This window comes from Halichoerus grypus, chromosome X, assembly GCF_964656455.1.
Source record: "Halichoerus grypus chromosome X, mHalGry1.hap1.1, whole genome shotgun sequence".
NCBI lineage: Eukaryota > Metazoa > Chordata > Mammalia > Carnivora > Phocidae > Halichoerus > Halichoerus grypus.
The window spans coordinates 79,456,926-79,481,520 of record NC_135727.1 but is presented as its reverse complement, the minus strand read 5'-3'; positions in this window follow the sequence as shown (position 1 = coordinate 79,481,520).

Here is a 24,595-nt window from a genome sequence, read left to right as displayed (position 1 = left end):
GTGACACTCAGGCCCGAGCGAAAGGCAGAACACGTCTCCCCATGTGATTCATCAAACTAGCACGGCAGCCCCACTTTGGCATGGAAGGCCAATAGCTAGCGTTCTAACTCGAAGAAACAACACTGTAGAGAAACCGTGCTTTAGCTACCGTCGACCTCTCTGTGGGTGAAGTAGTTGAGGGTGTACTGTGGCTGAGAGCCTGGGGACGGTTTCCATTTCGTAATATCGGGGGAGAGAAAGGCCGGTACATAATGCAGCTCTGAACTCACTACATGGTTATGGGGAAAGTTCCGTTCCCCCGTGGGAGTGTGCAGGCTTAAACACAGCCACCTTACTCGACGGAAAAACTCGGTTGAGAGCCTGTGCTGCAGGTAAAACAGCTGCTCCTGAGTGTGGAAGCATTTTGTTGTGTGCGTGCGTGAGAGCACTGCAAGGGAGTCCAAAGCTTTTTGCGAGTGAGACTCAGGCCCCAGCGAAAGGCAGAACACCACTCCCCATGTGTTTCATCAAGCTAGCACGGCAGCCCCACTTTTGCATGGAAGTCTAATAGCTAGCGTTGTAACTCGAAGAAACAACAGTGTAGAGAAACGGTGCCTTAGCTACCGTCGACCTCTCTGTGGGCGAAGCAGTTTAGGGTAAACTGTGGCTGAGAGCCTGGGGACGGTTTCAATATCGTAATATCAGGGAGAGACAGGCCGGTACAGAAGGCAGCTCTCAACTCACATCATGGTTATGCGGATAGTACCGTTGCCCAGGGTGTGTGTGCCGGTTTAAACACAGCCACCTAATTCAAAGGAAAAACTCCCTTGAGAGCCTGTGCTGCAGGTAAAACAGCTGCTCCTGTGGGTGGAAGCATTTTGTTGTGTGTGTGCGTGAGAGCACGGCAAGGGAGTCCAAAGCTTTTTGCGAGTGAGTCTCAGGCCCCAGCGAAAGGCAGAACACGACTCCCCATGTGTTTCATCAAGCTAGCACGGCAGCCCCACTTTTGCATGGAAGGCTAATAGCTAGCGTTCTAACTCGAAGAAACGACACTGCAGAGAAACCGTGCTTTAGCTACCGTCGACCTCTCTGTGGGGGAAGCAGTTTAAGGTGTACAGTGGGTGAGAGCCTGGGGACGGTTTCCATTTCGTAATATCGGGGGAGAGACAGGCCGGTACAGAAGGCAGCTCTCAACTCACTACATGGTTATGGGGCTAGATCCGTTGCCCATGTTGTGTGTGCAGGCTTAAACACAGCCACCTAACTCGAAGGAAAAACTCGGTAGAGAGCCTGTGCTGTAGGTAAAACAGCTGCTCCTGAGTGTGGAGGCATTTTGTTGTGTGCGTGCGTGAGAGCACTGCAAGGGAGTCCAAAGCTTTTTGCGAGTGAGACTCAGGCCCCAGCAAAAGGCAGAACACGACTCCCCATGTGTTTCATCACGCTAGCACGGCAGCCGCACTTTTGCATGGAAGTCTAATAGCTAGCGTTCTAACTGGAAGAAAACACTGTAGAGAGACCGTGCTTTAGCTACCGTCGACCTCTAGACGGAGGAAGCATTCCACGGAGTACCGTGGCTGAGAGCCTGGGGAACGGGTTCCATACGTGAAAACAAGGGAGAAATAGGTCCTGGCAGAAGGCACCTCTGGACTCAGCTCTTGCTACCTGAAGCTAACACTACTGCTCCATGTGTGCTTGGAATGCTATGTGCTCGACACTGACTGGGAATAAACAAGCCTGTAAAGAATCCCAGCTGCAGCTCATTCGCCTACCAGGCTACTAACACCAAGAATCAATGCTGTAGCGTTACTGCGCTTTAGCTAACATTGCCGTTCCTGAAGCCGCAGGAGTTGTATAGTGCTCGTGTATGAGAGACCGGGGAAAGGGTCCCATACGTGAAATGGAGTGAGAAACAGGCCGGTGCGGAAGGCAGCTCTCAACTTACCTCTTGTTTATGAGGCTAGGACCCTTGCCCCGGGTGTGCCTGCAGGCCATAAGCCAACCACCTAACTCAAAGGAACAACTCTGTAGGGAATTCCTGCTTCGCCTAAAATAGCCATGCCTCAGGGTGGATGCATTGTGTGGTGTGCATGCGTGAGTGCACAGCAAGTGAGTCCAAAACCATTTTCCCTGTGAGACCCAGGCCCCGGAAGAAGCCAGAACACGACTCCCCACTTGCTCCATGAAACTAGTACTGCGGCCCCACTTTTGAATTGAAGTCTAATGGCTAGCTTTCTAACTCGAAGAAACAACACTGTAGAGAAACCGTGCTTTAGCTACCGACGACCTCTCTGTGGGCGAAGAAGTTTAGGGTGTACTGTGGCTGAGAGCCTGGGGACGGTTTCCATATCGTAATATCGGGGGAGAGACAGGCCGGTACAGAAGGCAGCTCTCAACTCACATCATGGTTATGGGGCTAGTACCGTTGCCCAGGCTGTGTGTGCCAGCTTAAACACAGCCACCTAACTCGAAGGAAAAACTCGGTTGAGAGCCTGTGCTGCAGGTAAAACAGCTGCTCCTGAGGGTGACAGCATTTTGTTGTGTGCGTGCGTGAGAGCACTGCAAGGGAGTCCAAAGCTTTTTGCGAGTGAGACTCAGGCCCCAGCGAAAGGCAGAACACGACTCCCCATGTGTTTCAACACGCTAGCACGGCAGCCCCACTTTTGCATGGAAGTCTAATAGCTAGCGTTCTAACTCGAAGAAACAACACTGTAGAGAAACGGTGCCTTAGCTACCGTCGACCTCTCTGTGGGCGAAGCACTTTAGGGTAAACTGTGGCTGAGAGCCTGGGGACGGTTTCAATATCGTAATATCAGAGAGAGACAGGCCGGTACAGAAGGCAGCTCTCAACTCACATCATGGTTATGCGGATAGTACCATTGCCCAGGGTGTGTGTGCCGGCTTAAACACAGCCACCTAATTCAAAGGAAAAACTCCCTTGAGAGCCTGTGCTGCAGGTAAAACAGCTGCTCCTGTGGGTGGAAGCATTTTGTTGTGTGCGTGCGGGAGAGCACGGCAAGGGAGTCCAAAGCTTTTTGCGAGTGACACTCAGGCCCGAGCGAAAGGCAGAACACGTCTCCCCATGTGATTCATCAAACTAGCACGGCAGCCCCACTTTGGCATGGAAGGCCAATAGCTAGCGTTCTAACTCGAAGAAACAATACTGTAGAGAAACCGTGATTTAGCTACCGTCGACCTCTCTGTGGGTGAAGTAGTTGAGGGTGTACTGTGGCTGAGAGCCTGGGGACGGTTTCCATATCGTAATATCGGGGGAGAGACAGGCCGGTACAGAAGGCAGCTCTCAACTCACATCATGGTTATGGTGCTAGTACCGTTGCCCAGGCTGTGTGTGCCAGCTTAAACACAGCCACCTAACTCGAAGGAAAAACTCGGTTGAGAGCCTGTGCTGCAGGTAAAACAGCTGCTCCTGAGGGTGGCAGCATTTTGTTGTGTGCGTGCGTGAGAGCACTGCAAGGGAGTCCAAAGCTTTTTGCAAGTGAGACTCAGGCCCCAGCGAAAGGCAGAACACGACTCCCCATGTGTTTCAACACGCTAGCACGGCAGCCCCACTTTTGCATGGAAGTCTAATAGCTAGCGTTCTAACTCGAAGAAACAACACTGTAGAGAAACGGTGCCTTAGCTACCGTCGACCTCTCTGTGGGCGAAGCACTTTAGGGTAAACTGTGGCTGAGAGCCTGGGGACGGTTTCAATATCGTAATATCAGAGAGAGACAGGCCGGTACAGAAGGCAGCTCTCAACTCACATCATGGTTATGCGGATAGTACCGTTGCCCAGGGTGTGTGTGCCGGCTTAAACACAGCCACCTAATTCAAAGGAAAAACTCCCTTGAGAGCCTGTGCTGCAGGTAAAACAGCTGCTCCTGTGGGTGGAAGCATTTTGTTGTGTGCGTGCGTGAGAGCACGGCAAGGGAGTCCAAAGCTTTTTGCGAGTGACACTCAGGCCCGAGCGAAAGGCAGAACACGTCTCCCCATGTGATTCATCAAACTAGCACGGCAGCCCCACTTTGGCATGGAAGGCCAATAGCTAGCGTTCTAACTCGAAGAAACAACACTGTAGAGAAACCGTGCTTTAGCTACCGTCGACCTCTCTGTGGGTGAAGTAGTTGAGGGTGTACTGTGGCTGAGAGCCTGGGGACGGTTTCCATTTCGTAATATCGGGAGAGAGACAGGCCGGTACAGAAGGCACCTCTCAACTCACATCATGGTTATGGGGCTAGTTCCGTTGCCCAGGGTGTGTTTGCAGGCTTAAAGACAGCCACCTAACTCAAAGGAAAAACACGGTACAGAATCCGTGCTTCAGCTAAAACAGCCGCTCCTGAGGGTGGAAGCATTGGGTTGTGTGCGTCCGTGAGAGCACTGCAAGGGAGTCCAAAGCTTTTTGCGAGTGAGACTCAGGCCCCAGCGAAAGGCAGAACACCACTCCCCATGTGTTTCATCAAGCTAGCACGGCAGCCCCACTTTTGCATGGAAGTCCAATAGCTGGCGTTCTAACTCGAAGAAACAACACTGGAGAGAAACCGTGCCTTAGCTACCGTCGATCTCTCTGTGGGCGAAGCAGTTTAGGGTAAACTGTGGCTGAGAGCCTGGGGACGGTTTCAGTATCGTAATATCAGGGAGAGACAGGCCAGTACAGAAGGCAGCTCTCAACTCACATCATGGTTATGCGGATAGTACCGTTGCCCAGGGTGTGTGTGCCGGCTTAGACACGGCCACCTAATTCAAAGGAAAAACTCCCTTGAGAGCCTGTGCTGCAGGTGAAACAGCTGCTCCTGTGGGTGGAAGCATTTTGTTGTGTGCGTGCGTGAGAGCACTGCAAGGGAGTCCAAAGCTTTTTGCGAGTGAGACTCAGGCCCCAGCGAAAGGCAGAACACGACTCCCCATGTGTTTCATCAAGCTAGCACGGCAGCCCCACTTTTGCATGGAAGGCTAATAGCTAGGTTCTAACTCGAAGAAACAACACTGTAGAGAAACCGTGCTTTAGCTACCGTCGACCTCTCTGTGGGCGAAGAAGTTTAGGGTGTACTGTGGCTGAGAGCCTGGGGACGGTTTCAATATCGTAATATCGGGGGAGAGACAGGCCAGTACAGAAGGCAGCTCTCAACTCACATCATGGTTATGGGGCTAGTACCGTTGCCCTGGGTGTGTGTGCAGGCTTAAAGACAGCCACCTAACTCAAAGGAAAAACACGGTAGAGAATCCGTGCTTCAGCTAAAACAGCCGCTCCTGAAGGTGGAAGCATTTGGTTGTGTGCGTGCGTGAGAGGACTGCAAGGGAGTCCAAAGTTTCTGCGAGTGAGACTCAGGCCCCAGCAAAAGGCAGAACACGACTCCCCGTGTGTTTCCTTTAGCTAGCACTGCGGCCCTACTTTTGCATGGAAGTCTAATCGCTAGCGTTCTTCCTGGAAGAAACAACACGGTAGAGAAACCGTGCTTTAGCTACCATCCACCTCTCTGAGGGAGGAAGCACTTTCCAGGCTACCGTGGGTGAGAGCCTGAGGAACGGGTTCCTTACGTGAAACCGAGGGAGAAGGAGTCCGGGCCAGAAGGCTCCTCTCGACTCAGCTCTTGTTACCTGAAGCTAACACTTCGGCTCCATGTGTGCATAGGAATGCTAAGGGCTCCGCACTGATTTGGCAGAAAGAAGCCGGTCAAGAACCCCAGCTTCAGCTCATTCGCCTCTCCACAGGGTGGCAGCATTTTCAAGTCTGCTCGAGTGCAAACCTGGGGAAGGAGTCCCAGCAGAATTCGGAGGGAGAAATAAGCATGGGCAGAAGACACCTATCGACTCAACTCTTGTTTCGGGAAACTAGATCGGCTCTCCCGTGTGTGCGTGGAGTCCTCAGTGCCATCCACGTAACGCAAAGGAACAAAACTGTAGAGAACCCGTGCCTCAGCAAAGATCGCCCTTCCTGAGCGGGAACTTCATGTATTGTGTGTTTTTGTGAAAGCATGAGAAATGGAACCTACACGTAACTCGGAGTGAGAAGCAGGCCTGGAAGGAAGGCTGCTGTCGACTCACCTCTTGTTTGAGGAGATTAGCACTGCTGCACCCTGTGTGCCTGGATGCCTAGTTACCAGGCTACTAACACCAAGAATCAATCCTATAGAGTGACTGCGCTTCAGTTAACATTGCCGTTCCTGAAGCAGGAGGAATTTGACACTGCTCGTGTACGAGACACCGGGGAAAGGGTCCCATACGTGAAATGGAGTGAGAAACAGGCCGGTGCGGAAGGCAGCTCTCAAGTCACCTCTGGTTTATGAGGCTAGTACCCTTGCCCCGGGGGTGCCTGCAGGCCTAAAGCCAACCACCTAACTCAAAGGAACAACTCTGTAGGGAATTTCTGCTTCGGCTAAAAGAGCCATGCCTCAGGGTGGACGCATTTTGCTGTGTGCATGCGTGAGCGCACTGCAGGTGAGCCCAAAACCATTTTCCTTGTGAGACCCAGGCCCCGGAAGAAGCCAGAACACGACTCCCCACTTGCTCCATGAAGCTAGAACTGCGGTCCCAATTTTGCTTGGAAGTCTAATAGATAGCTTTCTAACTCGGAGAAACAACACTGTAGAGAAACCGTGCTTTAGCTACTGTCGACCTCTCTGTGGGCGAAGCAGTTTAGGGTGTACTGTGGCTGAGAGCCTGGGGACGGTTTCCATTTCGTAATATCGGGGGAGAGAAAGGCCGGTACATAATGCAGCTCTGAACTCACTACATGGTTATGGGGAAAGTTCCGTTCCCCCGTGGGAGTGTGCAGGCTTAAACACAGCCACCTTACTCGACGGAAAAACTCGGTTGAGAGCCTGTGCTGCAGGTAAAACAGCTGCTCCTGAGTGTGGAAGCATTTTGTTGTGTGCGTGCGTGAGAGCACTGCAAGGGAGTCCAAAGCTTTTTGCGAGTGAGACTCAGGCCCCAGCGAAAGGCAGAACACCACTCCCCATGTGTTTCATCAAGCTAGCACGGCAGCCCCACTTTTGCATGGAAGTCTAATAGCTAGCGTTGTAACTCGAAGAAACAACAGTGTAGAGAAACGGTGCCTTAGCTACCGTCGACCTCTCTGTGAGCGAAGCAGTTTAGGGTAAACTGTGGCTGAGAGCCTGGGGACGGTTTCAATATCGTAATATCAGGGAGAGACAGGCGGGTACAGAAGGCAGCTCTCAACTCACATCATGGTTATGCGGATAGTACCGTTGCCCAGGGTGTGTGTGCCGGTTTAAACACAGCCACCTAATTCAAAGGAAAAACTCCCTTGAGAGCCTGTGCTGCAGGTAAAACAGCTGCTCCTGTGGGTGGAAGCATTTTGTTGTGTGCGTGCGTGAGAGCACGGCAAGGGAGTCCAAAGCTTTTTGCGAGTGACACTCAGGCCCGAGCAAAAGGCAGAACACGTCTCCCCCTGTGATTCATCAAACTAGCACGGCAGCCCCACTTTGGCATGGAAGGCCAATAGCTAGCGTTCTAACTCGAAGAAACGACACTATAGAGAAACCGTGCTTTAGCTACCATCGACCTCTCTGTGGGTGAAGTAGTTGAGGGTGTACTGTGGCTGAGAGCCTGGGGACGGTTTCCATTTCGTAATATCGGGGGAGAGACAGGCCGGTACAGAAGGCACCTCTCAACTCACTACATGGTTATGGGGCTAGTTCCGTTGCCCAGGGTGTGTTTGCAGGCTTAAAGACAGCCACCTAACTCAAAGGAAAAACACGGTACAGAATCCGTGCTTCAGCTAAAACAGCCGCTCCTGAGGGTGGAAGCATTGGGTTGTGTGCGTCCGTGAGAGCACTGCAAGGGAGTCCAAAGCTTTTTGCGAGTGAGACTCAGGCCCCAGCGAAAGGCAGAACACCACTCCCCATGTGTTTCATCAAGCTAGCACGGCAGCCCCACTTTTGCATGGAAGTCCAATAGCTAGCGTTCTAACTCGAAGAAACAACACTGGAGAGAAACCGTGCCTTAGCTACCGTCGACCTCTCTGTGGGCGAAGCAGTTTAGGGTAAACTGTGGCTGAGAGCCTGGGGACGGTTTCAGTATCGTAATATCAGGGAGAGACAGGCCAGTACAGAAGGCAGCTCTCAACTCACATCATGGTTATGCGGATAGTACCGTTGCCCAGGGTGTGTGTGCCGGCTTAGACACGGCCACCTAATTCAAAGGAAAAACTCCCTTGAGAGCCTGTGCTGCAGGTGAAACAGCTGCTCCTGTGGGTGGAAGCATTTTGTTGTGTGCGTGCGTGAGAGCACTGCAAGGGAGTCCAAAGCTTTTTGCGAGTGAGACTCAGGCCCCAGCGAAAGGCAGAACACGACTCCCCATGTGTTTCATCAAGCTAGCACGGCAGCCCCACTTTTGCATGGAAGGCTAATAGCTAGGTTCTAACTCGAAGAAACAACACTGTAGAGAAACCGTGCTTTAGCTACCGTCGACCTCTCTGTGGGCGAAGAAGTTTAGGGTGTACTGTGGCTGAGAGCCTGGGGACGGTTTCAATATCGTAATATCGGGGTTAGACAGGCCAGTACAGAAGGCAGCTCTCAACTCACATCATGGTTATGGGGCTAGTACCGTTGCCCTGGGTGTGTGTGCAGGCTTAAAGACAGCCACCTAACTCAAAGGAAAAACACGGTAGAGAATCCGTTCTTCAGCTTAAACAGCCACTCCCGAGGGTGGAAGCATTTGGTTGTGTGCGTGCGTGAGAGGACTGCAAGGGAGTCCAAAGTTTCTGCGAGTGAGACTCAGGCCCCAGCAAAAGGCAGAACACGACTCCCCGTGTGTTTCCTTTAGCTAGCACTGCGGCCCTACTTTTGCATGGAAGTCTAATCGCTAGCGTTCTTCCTGGAAGAAACAACACGGTAGAGAAACCGTGCTTTAGCTACCATCCACCTCTCTGAGGGAGGAAGCACTTTCCAGGCTACCGTGGGTGAGAGCCTGAGGAACGGGTTCCTTACGTGAAACCGAGGGAGAAGGAGTCCGGGCCAGAAGGCTCCTCTCGACTCAGCTCTTGTTACCTGAAGCTAACACTTCGGCTCCATGTGTGCATAGGAATGCTAAGGGCTCCGCACTGATTTGGCAGAAAGAAGCCGGTCAAGAACCCCAGCTTCAGCTCATTCGCCTCTCCACAGGGTGGCAGCATTTTCAAGTCTGCTCGAGTGCAAACCTGGGGAAGGAGTCCCAGCAGAATTCGGAGGGAGAAATAAGCATGGGCAGAAGACACCTATCGACTCAACTCTTGTTTCGGGAAACTAGATCGGCTCTCCCGTGTGTGCGTGGAGTCCTCAGTGCCATCCACGTAACGCAAAGGAACAAAACTGTAGAGAACCCGTGCCTCAGCAAAGATCGCCCTTCCTGAGCGGGAACTTCATGTATTGTGTGTTTTTGTGAAAGCATGAGAAATGGAACCTACACGTAACCCGGAGTGAGAAGCAGGCCTGGAAGGAAGGCTGCTGTCGACTCACCTCTTGTTTGAGGAGATTAGCACTGCTGCACCCTGTGTGCCTGGATGCCTAGTTACCAGGCTACTAACACCAAGAATCAATCCTATAGAGTGACTGCGCTTCAGTTAACATTGCCGTTCCTGAAGCAGGAGGAATTTGACACTGCTCGTGTACGAGACACCGGGGAAAGGGTCCCATACGTGAAATGGAGTGAGAAACAGGCCGGTGCGGAAGGCAGCTCTCAAGTCACCTCTGGTTTATGAGGCTAGTACCCTTGCCCCGGGGGTGCCTGCAGGCCTAAAGCCAACCACCTAACTCAAAGGAACAACTCTGTAGGGAATTTCTGCTTCGGCTAAAAGAGCCATGCCTCAGGGTGGACGCATTTTGCTGTGTGCATGCGTGAGCGCACTGCAGGTGAGCCCAAAACCATTTTCCTTGTGAGACCCAGGCCCCGGAAGAAGCCAGAACACGACTCCCCACTTGCTCCATGAAGCTAGAACTGCGGTCCCAATTTTGCTTGGAAGTCTAATAGATAGCTTTCTAACTCGGAGAAACAACACTGTAGAGAAACCGTGCTTTAGCTACTGTCGACCTCTCTGTGGGCGAAGCAGTTTAGGGTGTACTGTGGCTGAGAGCCTGGGGACGGTTTCCATTTCGTAATATCGGGGGAGAGAAAGGCCGGTACATAATGCAGCTCTGAACTCACTACATGGTTATGGGGAAAGTTCCGTTCCCCCGTGGGAGTGTGCAGGCTTAAACACAGCCACCTTACTCGACGGAAAAACTCGGTTGAGAGCCTGTGCTGCAGGTAAAACAGCTGCTCCTGAGTGTGGAAGCATTTTGTTGTGTGCGTGCGTGAGAGCACTGCAAGGGAGTCCAAAGCTTTTTGCGAGTGAGACTCAAGCCCCAGCGAAAGGCAGAACACCACTCCCCATGTGTTTCATCAAGCTAGCACGGCAGCCCCACTTTTGCATGGAAGTCTAATAGCTAGCGTTGTAACTCGAAGAAACAACAGTGTAGAGAAACGGTGCCTTAGCTACCGTCGACCTCTCTGTGGGCGAAGCACTTTAGGGTAAACTGTGGCTGAGAGCCTGGGGACGGTTTCAATATCGTAATATCAGGGAGAGACAGGCCGGTACAGAAGGCAGCTCTCAACTCACATCATGGTTATGCGGATAGTACCGTTGCCCAGGGTGTGTGTGCCGGTTTAAACACAGCCACCTAATTCAAAGGAAAAACTCCCTTGAGAGCCTGTGCTGCAGGTAAAACAGCTGCTCCTGTGGGTGGAAGCATTTTGTTGTGTGTGTGCGTGAGAGCACGGCAACGGAGTCCAAAGCTTTTTGCGAGTGAGACTCAGGCCCCAGCGAAAGGCAGAACACGACTCCCCATGTGTTTCATCAAGCTAGCACGGCAGCCCCACTTTTGCATGGAAGGCTAATAGCTAGCGTTCTAACTCGAAGAAACGACACTGTAGAGAAACCGTGCTTTAGCTACCGTCGACTTCTCTGTGGGCGAAGCAGTTTAGGGTGTACTGTGGGTGAGAGCCTGGGGACGGTTTCAATATCGTAATATCGGGGGAGAGACAGGCCAGTACAGAAGGCAGCTCTCAACTCACATCATGGTTATGGGGCTAGTACCGTTGCCCTGGGTGTGTGTGCAGGCTTAAAGACAGCCACCTAACTCAAAGGAAAAACACGGTAGAGAATCCGTGCTTCAGCTAAAACAGCCGCTCCTGAGGGTGGAAGCATTTGGTTGTGTGCGTGCGTGAGAGGACTGCAAGGGAGTCCAAAGTTTCTGCGAGTGAGACTCAGGCCCCAGCAAAAGGCAGAACACGACTCCCCGTGTGTTTCCTTTAGCTAGCACTGCGGCCCTACTTTTGCATGGAAGTCTAATCGCTAGCGTTCTTCCTGGAAGAAACAACACGGTAGAGAAACCGTGCTTTAGCTACCATCCACCTCTCTGAGGGAGGAAGCACTTTCCAGGCTACCGTGGGTGAGAGCCTGAGGAACGGGTTCCTTACGTGAAACCGAGGGAGAAGGAGTCCGGGCCAGAAGGCTCCTCTCGACTCAGCTCTTGTTACCTGAAGCTAACACTTCGGCTCCATGTGTGCATAGGAATGCTAAGGGCTCCGCACTGATTTGGCAGAAAGAAGCCGGTCAAGAACCCCAGCTTCAGCTCATTCGCCTCTCCACAGGGTGGCAGCATTTTCAAGTCTGCTCGAGTGCAAACCTGGGGAAGGAGTCCCAGCAGAATTCGGAGGGAGAAATAAGCATGGGCAGAAGACACCTATCGACTCAACTCTTGTTTCGGGAAACTAGATCGGCTCTCCCGTGTGTGCGTGGAGTCCTCAGTGCCATCCACGTAACGCAAAGGAACAAAACTGTAGAGAACCCGTGCCTCAGCAAAGATCGCCCTTCCTGAGCGGGAACTTCATGTATTGTGTGTTTTTGTGAAAGCATGAGAAATGGAACCTACACGTAACCCGGAGTGAGAAGCAGGCCTGGAAGGAAGGCTGCTGTCGACTCACCTCTTGTTTGAGGAGATTAGCACTGCTGCACCCTGTGTGCCTGGATGCCTAGTTACCAGGCTACTAACACCAAGAATCAATCCTATAGAGTGACTGCGCTTCAGTTAACATTGCCGTTCCTGAAGCAGGAGGAATTTGACACTGCTCGTGTACGAGACACCGGGGAAAGGGTCCCATACGTGAAATGGAGTGAGAAACAGGCCGGTGCGGAAGGCAGCTCTCAAGTCACCTCTGGTTTATGAGGCTAGTACCCTTGCCCCGGGGGTGCCTGCAGGCCTAAAGCCAACCACCTAACTCAAAGGAACAACTCTGTAGGGAATTTCTGCTTCGGCTAAAAGAGCCATGCCTCAGGGTGGACGCATTTTGCTGTGTGCATGCGTGAGCGCACTGCAGGTGAGCCCAAAACCATTTTCCTTGTGAGACCCAGGCCCCGGAAGAAGCCAGAACACGACTCCCCACTTGCTCCATGAAGCTAGAACTGCGGTCCCAATTTTGCTTGGAAGTCTAATAGATAGCTTTCTAACTCGGAGAAACAACACTGTAGAGAAACCGTGCTTTAGCTACTGTCGACCTCTCTGTGGGCGAAGCAGTTTAGGGTGTACTGTGGCTGAGAGCCTGGGGACGGTTTCCATTTCGTAATATCGGGGGAGAGAAAGGCCGGTACATAATGCAGCTCTGAACTCACTACATGGTTATGGGGAAAGTTCCGTTCCCCCGTGGGAGTGTGCAGGCTTAAACACAGCCACCTTACTCGACGGAAAAACTCGGTTGAGAGCCTGTGCTGCAGGTAAAACAGCTGCTCCTGAGTGTGGAAGCATTTTGTTGTGTGCGTGCGTGAGAGCACTGCAAGGGAGTCCAAAGCTTTTTGCGAGTGAGACTCAGGCCCCAGCGAAAGGCAGAACACCACTCCCCATGTGTTTCATCAAGCTAGCACGGCAGCCCCACTTTTGCATGGAAGTCTAATAGCTAGCGTTGTAACTCGAAGAAACAACAGTGTAGAGAAACGGTGCCTTAGCTACCGTCGACCTCTCTGTGGGCGAAGCAGTTTAGGGTAAACTGTGGCTGAGAGCCTGGGGACGGTTTCAATATCGTAATATCAGGGAGAGACAGGCCGGTACAGAAGGCAGCTCTCAACTCACATCATGGTTATGCGGATAGTACCGTTGCCCAGGGTGTGTGTGCCGGTTTAAACACAGCCACCTAATTCAAAGGAAATACTCCCTTGAGAGCCTGTGCTGCAGGTAAAACAGCTGCTCCTGTGGGTGGAAGCATTTTGTTGTGTGTGTGCGTGAGAGCACGGCAAGGGAGTCCAAAGCTTTTTGCGAGTGAGACTCAGGCCCCAGCGAAAGGCAGAACACGACTCCCCATGTGTTTCATCAAGCTAGCACGGCAGCCCCACTTTTGCATGGAAGGCTAATAGCTAGCGTTCTAACTCGAAGAAACGACACTGCAGAGAAACCGTGCTTTAGCTACCGTCGACCTCTCTGTGGGGGAAGCAGTTTAAGGTGTACAGTGGGTGAGAGCCTGGGGACGGTTTCCATTTCGTAATATCGGGGGAGAGACAGGCCGGTACAGAAGGCAGCTCTCAACTCACTACATGGTTATGGGGCTAGTTCCGTTGCCCATGTTGTGTGTGCAGGCTTAAACACAGCCACCTAACTCGAAGGAAAAACTCGGTAGAGAGCCTGTGCTGCAGGTAAAACAGCTGCTCCTGAGTGTGGAGGCATTTTGTTGTGTGCGTGCGTGAGAGCACTGCAAGGGAGTCCAAAGCTTTTTGCGAGTGAGACTCAGGCCCCAGCGAAAGGCAGAACACGACTCCCCATGTGTTTCATCACGCTAGCACGGCAGCCGCACTTTTGCATGGAAGTCTAATAGCTAGCGTTCTAACTGGAAGAAAACACTGTAGAGAGACCGTGCTTTAGCTACCGTCGACCTCTAGACGGAGGAAGCATTCCACGGAGTACCGTGGCTGAGAGCCTGGGGAACGGGTTCCATACGTGAAAACAAGGGAGAATTAGGTCCTGGCAGAAGGCACCTCTGGACTCAGCTCTTGCTACCTGAAGCTAACACTACTGCTCCATGTGTGCTTGGAATGCTATGTGCTCGACACTGACTGGGAATAAACAAGCCTGTAAAGAATCCCAGCTGCAGCTCATTCGCCTACCAGGCTACTAACACCAAGAATCAATGCTGTAGCGTTACTGCGCTTTAGCTAACATTGCCGTTCCTGAAGCCGCAGGAGTTGTATAGTGCTCGTGTATGAGAGACCGGGGAAAGGGTCCCATACGTGAAATGGAGTGAGAAACAGGCCGGTGCGGAAGGCAGCTCTCAACTCACCTCTTGTTTATGAGGCTAGGACCCTTGCCCCGGGTGTGCCTGCAGGCCATAAGCCAACCACCTAACTCAAAGGAACAACTCTGTAGGGAATTCCTGCTTCGCCTAAAATAGCCATGCCTCAGGGTGGATGCATTGTGTGGTGTGCATGCGTGAGTGCACAGCAAGTGAGTCCAAAACCATTTTCCCTGTGAGACCCAGGCCCCGGAAGAAGCCAGAACACGACTCCCCACTTGCTCCATGAAAGTAGTACTGTGGCCCCACTTTTGAATTGAAGTCTAATGGCTAGCTTTCTAACTCGAAGAAACAACACTGTAGAGAAACCGTGCTTTAGCTACCGTCGACCTCTCTGTGGGCGAAGAAGTTTAGGGTGTACTGTGGCTGAGAGCCTGGGGACGGTTTCCATATCGTAATATCGGGGGAGAGACAGGCCAGTACAGAAGGCAGCTCTCAACTCACATCATCGTTATGGGGCTAGTACCGTTGCCCTGGGTGTGTGTGCAGGCTTAAAGACAGCCACCTAACTCAAAGGAAAAACACGGTAGAGAATCCGTGCTTCAGCTAAAACAGCCGCTCCTGAGGGTGGAAGCATTTGGTTGTGTGCGTGCGTGAGAGGACTGCAAGGGAGTCCAAAGTTTCTGCGAGTGAGACTCAGGCCCCAGCAAAAGGCAGAACACGACTCCCCGTGTGTTTCCTTTAGCTAGCACTGCGGCCCTACTTTTGCATGGAAGTCTAATCGCTAGCGTTCTTCCTGGAAGAAACAACACGGTAGAGAAACCGTGCTTTAGCTACCATCCACCTCTCTGAGGGAGGAAGCACTTTCCAGGCTACCGTGGGTGAGAGCCTGAGGAACGGGTTCCTTACGTGAAACCGAGGGAGAAGGAGTCCGGGCCAGAAGGCTCCTCTCGACTCAGCTCTTGTTACCTGAAGCTAACACTTCGGCTCCATGTGTGCATAGGAATGCTAAGGGCTCCGCACTGATTTGGCAGAAAGAAGCCGGTCAAGAACCCCAGCTTCAGCTCATTCGCCTCTCCACAGGGTGGCAGCATTTTCAAGTCTGCTCGAGTGCAAACCTGGGGAAGGAGTCCCAGCAGAATTCGGAGGGAGAAATAAGCATGGGCAGAAGACACCTATCGACTCAACTCTTGTTTCGGGAAACTAGATCGGCTCTCCCGTGTGTGCGTGGAGTCCTCAGTGCCATCCACGTAACGCAAAGGAACAAAACTGTAGAGAACCCGTGCCTCAGCAAAGATCGCCCTTCCTGAGCGGGAACTTCATGTATTGTGTGTTTTTGTGAAAGCATGAGAAATGGAACCTACACGTAACCCGGAGTGAGAAGCAGGCCTGGAAGGAAGGCTGCTGTCGACTCACCTCTTGTTTGAGGAGATTAGCACTGCTGCACCCTGTGTGCCTGGATGCCTAGTTACCAGGCTACTAACACCAAGAATCAATCCTATAGAGTGACTGCGCTTCAGTTAACATTGCCGTTCCTGAAGCAGGAGGAATTTGACACTGCTCGTGTACGAGACACCGGGGAAAGGGTCCCATACGTGAAATGGAGTGAGAAACAGGCCGGTGCGGAAGGCAGCTCTCAAGTCACCTCTGGTTTATGAGGCTAGTACCCTTGCCCCGGGGGTGCCTGCAGGCCTAAAGCCAACCACCTAACTCAAAGGAACAACTCTGTAGGGAATTTCTGCTTCGGCTAAAAGAGCCATGCCTCAGGGTGGACGCATTTTGCTGTGTGCATGCGTGAGCGCACTGCAGGTGAGCCCAAAACCATTTTCCTTGTGAGACCCAGGCCCCGGAAGAAGCCAGAACACGACTCCCCACTTGCTCCATGAAGCTAGAACTGCGGTCCCAATTTTGCTTGGAAGTCTAATAGATAGCTTTCTAACTCGGAGAAACAACACTGTAGAGAAACCGTGCTTTAGCTACTGTCGACCTCTCTGTGGGCGAAGCAGTTTAGGGTGTACTGTGGCTGAGAGCCTGGGGACGGTTTCCATTTCGTAATATCGGGGGAGAGAAAGGCCGGTACATAATGCAGCTCTGAACTCACTACATGGTTATGGGGAAAGTTCCGTTCCCCCGTGGGAGTGTGCAGGCTTAAACACAGCCACCTTACTCGACGGAAAAACTCGGTTGAGAGCCTGTGCTGCAGGTAAAACAGCTGCTCCTGAGTGTGGAAGCATTTTGTTGTGTGCGTGCGTGAGAGCACTGCAAGGGAGTCCAAAGCTTTTTGCGAGTGAGACTCAAGCCCCAGCGAAAGGCAGAACACCACTCCCCATGTGTTTCATCAAGCTAGCACGGCAGCCCCACTTTTGCATGGAAGTCTAATAGCTAGCGTTGTAACTCGAAGAAACAACAGTGTAGAGAAACGGTGCCTTAGCTACCGTCGACCTCTCTGTGGGCGAAGCACTTTAGGGTAAACTGTGGCTGAGAGCCTGGGGACGGTTTCAATATCGTAATATCAGGGAGAGACAGGCCGGTACAGAAGGCAGCTCTCAACTCACATCATGGTTATGCGGATAGTACCGTTGCCCAGGGTGTGTGTGCCGGTTTAAACACAGCCACCTAATTCAAAGGAAAAACTCCCTTGAGAGCCTGTGCTGCAGGTAAAACAGCTGCTCCTGTGGGTGGAAGCATTTTGTTGTGTGCGTGCGTGAGAGCACGGCAAGGGAGTCCAAAGCTTTTTGCGAGTGACACTCAGGCCCGAGCGAAAGGCAGAACACGTCTCCCCATGTGATTCATCAAACTAGCACGGCAGCCCCACTTTGGCATGGAAGGCCAATAGCTAGCGTTCTAACTCGCAGAAACAACACTGTAGAGAAACCGTGCTTTAGCTACCATCGACCTCTCTGTGGGTGAAGTAGTTGAGGGTGTACTGTGGCTGAGAGCCTGGGGACGGTTTCCATTTCGTAATATCGGGGGAGACAGGCAGGTACAGAAGGCACCTCTCAACTCACTACATGGTTATGGGGCTAGTTCCGTTGCCCAGGGTGTGTTTGCTGGCTTAAAGACAGCCACCTAACTCAAAGGAAAAACACGGTAGAGAATCCGTGCTTCAGCTAAAACAGCCGCTCCTGAGGGTGGAAGCATTGGGTTGTGTGCGTCCGTGAGAGCACTGCAAGGGAGTCCAAAGCTTTTTGCGAGTGAGACTCAGGCCCCAGCGAAAGGCAGAACACCACTCCCCATGTGTTTCATCAAGCTAGCACGGCAGCCTCACTTTTGCATGGAAGTCCAATAGCTAGCGTTCTAACTCGAAGAAACAACACTGGAGAGAAACGGTGCCTTAGCTACCGTCGACCTCTCTGTGGGCGAAGCAGTTTAGGGTAAACTGTGGCTGAGAGCCTGGGGACGGTTTCAATATCGTAATATCAGGGAGAGACAGGCCGGTACAGAAGGCAGCTCTCAACACACATCATGGTTATGCGGATAGTACCGTTGCCCAGGGTGTGTGTGCCGGTTTAAACACAGCCACCTAATTCAAAGGAAAAACTCCCTTGAGAGCCTGTGCTGCAGGTGAAACAGCTGCTCCTGTGGGTGGAAGCATTTTGTTGTGTGCGTGCGTGAGAGCACTGCAAGGGAGTCCAAAGCTTTTTGCGAGTGAGACTCAGGCCCCAGCGAAAGGCAGAACACCACTCCCCATGTGTTTCATCAAGCTAGCACGGCAGCCCCACTTTTGCATGGAAGGCTGATAGCTAGGTTCTAACTCGAAGAAACAACACTGTAGAGAAACCGTGCTTTAGCTACCGTCGACCTCTCTGTGGGCGAAGAAGTTTAGGGTGTACTGTGGCTGAGAGCCTGGGGACGGTTTCAATATCGTAATATCGGGGGAGAGACAGGCCAGTACAGAAGGCAGCTCTCAACCCACATCATCGTTATGGGGCTAGTACCGTTGCCCTGGGTGTGTGTGCAGGCTTAAAGACAGCCACCTAACTCAAAGGAAAAACACGGTAGAGAATCCGTGCTTCAGCTAAAACAGCCGCTCCTGAGGGTGGAAGCATTTGGTTGTGTGCGTGCGTGAGAGGACTGCAAGGGAGTCCAAAGTTTCTGCGAGTGAGACTCAGGCCCCAGCAAAAGGCAGAACACGACTCCCCGTGTGTTTCCTTTAGCTAGCACTGCGGCCCTACTTTTGCATGGAAGTCTAATCGCTAGCGTTCTTCCTGGAAGAAACAACACGGTAGAGAAACCGTGCTTTAGCTACCATCCACCTCTCTGAGGGAGGAAGCACTTTCCAGGCTACCGTGGGTGAGAGCCTGAGGAACGGGTTCCTTACGTGAAACCGAGGGAGAAGGAGTCCGGGCCAGAAGGCTCCTCTCGACTCAGCTCTTGTTACCTGAAGCTAACACTTCGGCTCCATGTGTGCATAGGAATGCTAAGGGCTCCGCACTGATTTGGCAGAAAGAAGCCGGTCAAGAACCCCAGCTTCAGCTCATTCGCCTCTCCACAGGGTGGCAGCATTTTCAAGTCTGCTCGAGTGCAAACCTGGGGAAGGAGTCCCAGCAGAATTCGGAGGGAGAAATAAGCATGGGCAGAAGACACCTATCGACTCAACTCTTGTTTCGGGAAACTAGATCGGCTCTCCCGTGTGTGCGTGGAGTCCTCAGTGCCATCCACGTAACGCAAAGGAACAAAACTGTAGAGAACCCGTGCCTCAGCAAAGATCGCCCTTCCTGAGCGGGAACTTCATGTATTGTGTGTTTTTGTGAAAGCATGAGAAATGGAACCTACACGTAACCCGGAGTGAGAAGCAGGCCTGGAAGGAAGGCTGCTGTCGACTCACCTCTTGTTTGAGGAGATTAGCACTGCTGCACCCTGTGTGCCTGGATGCCTAGTTACCAGGCTACTAACACCAAGAATCAATCCTATAGAGTGACTGCGCTTCAGTTAACATTGCCGTTCCTGAAGCAGGAGGAATTTGACACTGCTCGTGTACGAGACACCGGGGAAAGGGTCCCATACGTGAAATGGAGTGAGAAACAGGCCGGTGCGGAAGGCAGCTCTCAAGTCACCTCTGGTTTATGAGGCTAGTACCCTTGCCCCGGGGGTGCCTGCAGGCCTAAAGCCAACCACCTAACTCAAAGGAACAACTCTGTAGGGAATTTCTGCTTCGGCTAAAAGAGCCATGCCTCAGGGTGGACGCATTTTGCTGTGTGCATGCGTGAGCGCACTGCAGGTGAGCCCAAAACCATTTTCCTTGTGAGACCCAGGCCCCGGAAGAAGCCAGAACACGACTCCCCACTTGCTCCATGAAGCTAGAACTGCGGTCCCAATTTTGCTTGGAAGTCTAATAGATAGCTTTCTAACTCGGAGAAACAACACTGTAGAGAAACCGTGCTTTAGCTACTGTCGACCTCTCTGTGGGCGAAGCAGTTTAGGGTGTACTGTGGCTGAGAGCCTGGGGACGGTTTCCATTTCGTAATATCGGGGGAGAGAAAGGCCGGTACATAATGCAGCTCTGAACTCACTACATGGTTATGGGGAAAGTTCCGTTCCCCCGTGGGAGTGTGCAGGCTTAAACACAGCCACCTTACTCGACGGAAAAACTCGGTTGAGAGCCTGTGCTGCAGGTAAAACAGCTGCTCCTGAGTGTGGAAGCATTTTGTTGTGTGCGTGCGTGAGAGCACTGCAAGGGAGTCCAAAGCTTTTTGCGAGTGAGACTCAAGCCCCAGCGAAAGGCAGAACACCACTCCCCATGTGTTTCATCAAGCTAGCACGGCAGCCCCACTTTTGCATGGAAGTCTAATAGCTAGCGTTGTAACTCGAAGAAACAACAGTGTAGAGAAACGGTGCCTTAGCTACCGTCGACCTCTCTGTGGGCGAAGCACTTTAGGGTAAACTGTGGCTGAGAGCCTGGGGACGGTTTCAATATCGTAATATCAGGGAGAGACAGGCCGGTACAGAAGGCAGCTCTCAACTCACATCATGGTTATGCGGATAGTACCGTTGCCCAGGGTGTGTGTGCCGGTTTAAACACAGCCACCTAATTCAAAGGAAAAACTCCCTTGAGAGCCTGTGCTGCAGGTAAAACAGCTGCTCCTGTGGGTGGAAGCATTTTGTTGTGTGCGTGCGTGAGAGCACGGCAAGGGAGTCCAAAGCTTTTTGCGAGTGACACTCAGGCCCGAGCGAAAGGCAGAACACGTCTCCCCATGTGATTCATCAAACTAGCACGGCAGCCCCACTTTGGCATGGAAGGCCAATAGCTAGCGTTCTAACTCGCAGAAACAACACTGTAGAGAAACCGTGCTTTAGCTACCATCGACCTCTCTGTGGGTGAAGTAGTTGAGGGTGTACTGTGGCTGAGAGCCTGGGGACGGTTTCCATTTCGTAATATCGGGGGAGACAGGCAGGTACAGAAGGCACCTCTCAACTCACTACATGGTTATGGGGCTAGTTCCGTTGCCCAGGGTGTGTTTGCTGGCTTAAAGACAGCCACCTAACTCAAAGGAAAAACACGGTAGAGAATCCGTGCTTCAGCTAAAACAGCCGCTCCTGAGGGTGGAAGCATTGGGTTGTGTGCGTCCGTGAGAGCACTGCAAGGGAGTCCAAAGCTTTTTGCGAGTGAGACTCAGGCCCCAGCGAAAGGCAGAACACCACTCCCCATGTGTTTCATCAAGCTAGCACGGCAGCCTCACTTTTGCATGGAAGTCCAATAGCTAGCGTTCTAACTCGAAGAAACAACACTGGAGAGAAACGGTGCCTTAGCTACCGTCGACCTCTCTGTGGGCGAAGCAGTTTAGGGTAAACTGTGGCTGAGAGCCTGGGGACGGTTTCAATATCGTAATATCAGGGAGAGACAGGCCGGTACAGAAGGCAGCTCTCAACACACATCATGGTTATGCGGATAGTACCGTTGCCCAGGGTGTGTGTGCCGGTTTAAACACAGCCACCTAATTCAAAGGAAAAACTCCCTTGAGAGCCTGTGCTGCAGGTGAAACAGCTGCTCCTGTGGGTGGAAGCATTTTGTTGTGTGCGTGCGTGAGAGCACTGCAAGGGAGTCCAAAGCTTTTTGCGAGTGAGACTCAGGCCCCAGCGAAAGGCAGAACACGACTCCCCATGTGTTTCATCAAGCTAGCACGGCAGCCCCACTTTTGCATGGAAGGCTGATAGCTAGGTTCTAACTCGAAGAAACAACACTGTAGAGAAACCGTGCTTTAGCTACCGTCGACCTCTCTGTGGGCGAAGAAGTTTAGGGTGTACTGTGGCTGAGAGCCTGGGGACGGTTTCAATATCGTAATATCGGGGGAGAGACAGGCCAGTACAGAAGGCAGCTCTCAACCCACATCATCGTTATGGGGCTAGTACCGTTGCCCTGGGTGTGTGTGCAGGCTTAAAGACAGCCACCTAACTCAAAGGAAAAACACGGTAGAGAATCCGTGCTTCAGCTAAAACAGCCGCTCCTGAGGGTGGAAGCATTTGGTTGTGTGCGTGCGTGAGAGGACTGCAAGGGAGTCCAAAGTTTCTGCGAGTGAGACTCAGGCCCCAGCAAAAGGCAGAACACGACTCCCCGTGTGTTTCCTTTAGCTAGCACTGCGGCCCTACTTTTGCATGGAAGTCTAATCGCTAGCGTTCTTCCTGGAAGAAACAACACGGTAGAGAAACCGTGCTTTAGCTACCATCCACCTCTCTGAGGGAGGAAGCACTTTCCAGGCTACCGTGGGTGAGAGCCTGAGGAACGGGTTCCTTACGTGAAACCGAGGGAGAAGGAGTCCGGGCCAGAAGGCTCCTCTCGACTCAGCTCTTGTTACCTGAAGCTAACACTTCGGCTCCATGTGTGCATAGGAATGCTAAGGGCTCCGCACTGATTTGGCAGAAAGAAGCCGGTCAAGAACCCCAGCTTCAGCTCATTCGCCTCTCCACAGGGTGGCAGCATTTTCAAGTCTGCTCGAGTGCAAACCTGGGGAAGGAGTCCCAGCAGAATTCGGAGGGAGAAATAAGCATGGGCAGAAGACACCTATCGACTCAACTCTTGTTTCGGGAAACTAGATCGGCTCTCCCGTGTGTGCGTGGAGTCCTCAGTGCCATCCACGTAACGCAAAGGAACAAAACTGTAGAGAACCCGTGCCTCAGCAAAGATCGCCCTTCCTGAGCGGGAACTTCATGTATTGTGTGTTTTTGTGAAAGCATGAGAAATGGAACCTACACGTAACCCGGAGTGAGAAGCAGGCCTGGAAGGAAGGCTGCTGTCGACTCACCTCTTGTTTGAGGAGATTAGCACTGCTGCACCCTGTGTGCCTGGATGCCTAGTTACCAGGCTACTAACACCAAGAATCAATCCTATAGAGTGACTGCGCTTCAGTTAACATTGCCGTTCCTGAAGCAGGAGGAATTTGACACTGCTCGTGTACGAGACACCGGGGAAAGGGTCCCATACGTGAAATGGAGTGAGAAACAGGCCGGTGCGGAAGGCAGCTCTCAAGTCACCTCTGGTTTATGAGGCTAGTACCCTTGCCCCGGGGGTGCCTGCAGGCCTAAAGCCAACCACCTAACTCAAAGGAACAACTCTGTAGGGAATTTCTGCTTCGGCTAAAAGAGCCATGCCTCAGGGTGGACGCATTTTGCTGTGTGCATGCGTGAGCGCACTGCAGGTGAGCCCAAAACCATTTTCCTTGTGAGACCCAGGCCCCGGAAGAAGCCAGAACACGACTCCCCACTTGCTCCATGAAGCTAGAACTGCGGTCCCAATTTTGCTTGGAAGTCTAATAGATAGCTTTCTAACTCGGAGAAACAACACTGTAGAGAAACCGTGCTTTAGCTACTGTCGACCTCTCTGTGGGCGAAGCAGTTTAGGGTGTACTGTGGCTGAGAGCCTGGGGACGGTTTCCATTTCGTAATATCGGGGGAGAGAAAGGCCGGTACATAATGCAGCTCTGAACTCACTACATGGTTATGGGGAAAGTTCCGTTCCCCCGTGGGAGTGTGCAGGCTTAAACACAGCCACCTTACTCGACGGAAAAACTCGGTTGAGAGCCTGTGCTGCAGGTAAAACAGCTGCTCCTGAGTGTGGAAGCATTTTGTTGTGTGCGTGCGTGAGAGCACTGCAAGGGAGTCCAAAGCTTTTTGCGAGTGAGACTCAGGCCCCAGCGAAAGGCAGAACACCACTCCCCATGTGTTTCATCAAGCTAGCACGGCAGCCCCACTTTTGCATGGAAGTCTAATAGCTAGCGTTGTAACTCGAAGAAACAACAGTGTAGAGAAACGGTGCCTTAGCTACCGTCGACCTCTCTGTGGGCGAAGCACTTTAGGGTAAACTGTGGCTGAGAGCCTGGGGACGGTTTCAATATCGTAATATCAGGGAGAGACAGGCCGGTACAGAAGGCAGCTCTCAACTCACATCATGGTTATGCGGATAGTACCGTTGCCCAGGGTGTGTGTGCCGGTTTAAACACAGCCACCTAATTCAAAGGAAAAACTCCCTTGAGAGCCTGTGCTGCAGGTAAAACAGCTGCTCCTGTGGGTGGAAGCATTTTGTTGTGTGCGTGCGTGAGAGCACGGCAAGGGAGTCCAAAGCTTTTTGCGAGTGACACTCAGGCCCGAGCGAAAGGCAGAACACGTCTCCCCATGTGATTCATCAAACTAGCACGGCAGCCCCACTTTGGCATGGAAGGCCAATAGCTAGCGTTCTAACTCGCAGAAACAACACTGTAGAGAAACCGTGCTTTAGCTACCGTCGACCTCTCTGTGGGTGAAGTAGTTGAGGGTATACTGTGGCTGAGAGCCTGGGGACGGTTTCCATTTCGTAATATCGGGGGAGACAGGCCGGTACAGAAGGCACCTCTCAACTCACTACATGGTTATGGGGCTAGTTCCGTTGCCCAGGGTGTGTTTGCTGGCTTAAAGACAGCCACCTAACTCAAAGGAAAAACACGGTAGAGAATCCGTGCTTCAGCTAAAACAGCCGCTCCTGAGGGTGGAAGCATTGGGTTGTGTGCGTCCGTGAGAGCACTGCAAGGGAGTCCAAAGCTTTTTGCGAGTGAGACTCAGGCCCCAGCGAAAGGCAGAACACCACTCCCCATGTGTTTCATCAAGCTAGCACGGCAGCCTCACTTTTGCATGGAAGTCCAATAGCTAGCGTTCTAACTCGAAGAAACAACACTGGAGAGAAACGGTGCCTTAGCTACCGTCGACCTCTCTGTGGGCGAAGCAGTTTAGGGTAAACTGTGGCTGAGAGCCTGGGGACGGTTTCAATATCGTAATATCAGGGAGAGACAGGCCGGTACAGAAGGCAGCTCTCAACACACATCATGGTTATGCGGATAGTACCGTTGCCCAGGGTGTGTGTGCCGGTTTAAACACAGCCACCTAATTCAAAGGAAAAACTCCCTTG